The 2,448-nt window shown below is 46.5% G+C and overlaps 1 long non-coding RNA gene across 1 annotated transcript in view; it reads right to left on the reverse strand.

The window, feature by feature from the left end:
- The window catches only part of LOC107104233, a 4,589-nt gene extending 2,404 nt beyond the window's left edge, over window positions 1-2,185 (reverse strand). Inside the window, exons 1-2 of the long non-coding RNA XR_001482236.1 lie at window positions 2,023-2,185; window positions 1,154-1,279 (exon numbers count right to left, since the gene is read on the reverse strand). This is a non-coding gene — a long non-coding RNA (uncharacterized LOC107104233). The remainder of the gene's footprint in view (window positions 1-1,153; window positions 1,280-2,022) is intronic.
- Between the last annotated feature and the right edge of the window lie 263 nt (window positions 2,186-2,448).

Consider the following 2,448-nt stretch of genomic DNA (forward strand, 5'->3'; position numbering starts at 1 on the left):
CCCACATATAGGCTATTGGTGCGTACACACCGAACGCAATTTGGGTGTTTGCATTAATCTGTCATTAATCTTGAGGTTATCTCGATAAGCTCAAATCCTCCTTTGTAGTACAGGCCTCAGGGTCACTCGGACCAAGAGGTCCAATAGTGACGATGGCAGCTGGTGAAAGAGCTTAGGAAGTGTAGATAACGGGGCTGAGCAGATGCCTAACTGAGGGCATGTGTGTGAGAAGCATGCGGGAGAGTACCACCCGTCACAGACGAGAGAGGAGAAATGCATTGTCATGAATGTAGTGAAACGATAGCGATGCATTGGGTGGATATCATAGCTTCTTTCTTTTAAAATAAAACATCAGGCTAAATAATCAATAAACACTGTGAAGTGATTTCTATTCAGCTACAAATGAGGCTCCAAACACCTACTGCATGACTGGATGATGGGCTGGTTGGTGGGCTTGATGGTGGAGCAGGTGGTGGGCTGGTTGGTGGGCTCGATGGTGGAGCTGCTGGTGGGCTCGATGGTGGAGCTGGAGGTGGGCTTGATGGTGGAGCAGGTGGTGGGCTGGTTGGTGGGCTTGATGGTGGAGCAGGTGGTGGGCTGGTTGGTGGAGCTGGAGGTGGGCTCGATGGTGGAGCTGCTGGTGGGCTCGATGGTGGAGCTGGAGGTGGGCTCAATGGTGGAGCTGGAGGTGGGCTTGATGGTGGAGCAGGTGGTGGGCTGGTTGGTGGGCTTGATGGTGGGCTTGATGGTGGAGCTGCTGGTGGGCTGGTTGGTGGAGCTGGAGGTGGGCTCGATGGTGGAGCTGCTGGTGGGCTCGATGGTGGAGCTGGAGGTGGGCTCGATGGTGGAGCTGCTGGTGGGCTCGATGGTGGAGCTGGAGGTGGGCTCGATGGTGGAGCTTCTGGTGGGCTCGATGGTGGAGCTGGAGGTGGGCTTGATGGTGGAGCTGGAGGTGGGCTTGATGGTGGAGCTGGAGGTGGGCTTGATGGTGGAGCAGGTGGTGGGCTGGTTGGTGGGCTCGATGGTGGAGCTGGTGGTGGGCTCGATGGTGGAGCTGGTGGTGGGCTCGATGGTNGTAACTAATGTTCAGAGCATACACAAGTCCGAGAAACATTGCCATAGCGAATGGAACATTTCTCAAACCACTCAGTACCTCTACCCCCTCCAAAACGATTCCAATATCCTCAGGGTAATCATCAGGGTCTGCAACATTGTGTCGAATCACATAGATGCCAAAGACTGTTTCTGCCAGGTCTCTTTCAATGCACTCATCATCGCTCTGTGGGAGAACAATTAAAAAGGTTAAAAATATTAAACAAAAATAAGTAAATAAATAAATAAAACCAGACTTTATCAGTAGGATTTCTGAAACAATTCTTTGATATCTTAATGTTATGTAGGAATCATGGTTCTGAACGTGAACAAGACAAAAGAGATGGTTAATGACTTCAGGGTGGAAACCTGCACACTGCACATCAGGATACTTTATTAGGAGGTAGAGGTCCTGGACAGCAGCCTGGACTAGAAAATCAACACAGATGCAGCACAACAGTGATCTCCAACCCTGGTCCTCAAGGCCTACTATCCCACATGTATTAGATGTTTTCCTGCTGAGACACACCATATTCAAATTAAATGGATATCTGACAAGCTCTGCACAAGTCTGCCAATTACAAAATTTGAGTCAGGTGTGTTGCAGCAGGAAAACTTCAAAAGTATGCAGGACAGTGGCCTTGAGGACTGGAGTTTGGGGTCCCTGTTGTACAGGAAGGAGATGAGAAGAATTCCTTTAGAGAGCACCCAAGAGTGTGTTGAGTGCAATTAAGTTTTACTCATGCGGTCCAACAAAAGAACATGGGAATCATGAACACTGGAACCAACTGCAAAATGTGGAATATTGTACAGTTTACTTAAAAGAACATTTTATGTTGCGGTCAGTAATTTTTCTCTTGGCCTGAGCAAAATAAACCACAAAAGTTAGGATGAGAGATGAATGTGTTGTCTGATGGCTGGTCAACATACCTTGTAGTCCTTAACAAATTTTTGTGGATCCTCATTCAGGTACACGGTCAAACCTCTGAGGATGCATTCTCGTCTCACATCAATGCTGTCAACCTAAGAATGAAATTGAGAAAGGATGTTCACACCCACCAAACATTAGGATCAAAACTAGCTGGCACAGAACATTTCTGTGTTATTCGGTCTACCTATCAATGTTTAAATAAAAAGATTTATTTTTTAGCAAACCCTTTTAACCAGTTAAATTTAGATTTGAGTTTACAAAATCCACTGTGATATTGCTGTTGGGAACTTCTGGAATAATTTGTAAAATGTCAGTGCATCTGCTTATCCAAAAAAAACAATACTTAATTCCCACATTTGAACCAAGCTGAATACAGCGATGTGCAAAAAGCTGTAGCCCAATGTGTCTTTGTTGTAATGTGTATT

This window comes from Cyprinodon variegatus, unplaced genomic scaffold (genome assembly GCF_000732505.1).
Source record: "Cyprinodon variegatus isolate N-32 unplaced genomic scaffold, C_variegatus-1.0 Scaffold1660, whole genome shotgun sequence".
NCBI lineage: Eukaryota > Metazoa > Chordata > Actinopteri > Cyprinodontiformes > Cyprinodontidae > Cyprinodon > Cyprinodon variegatus.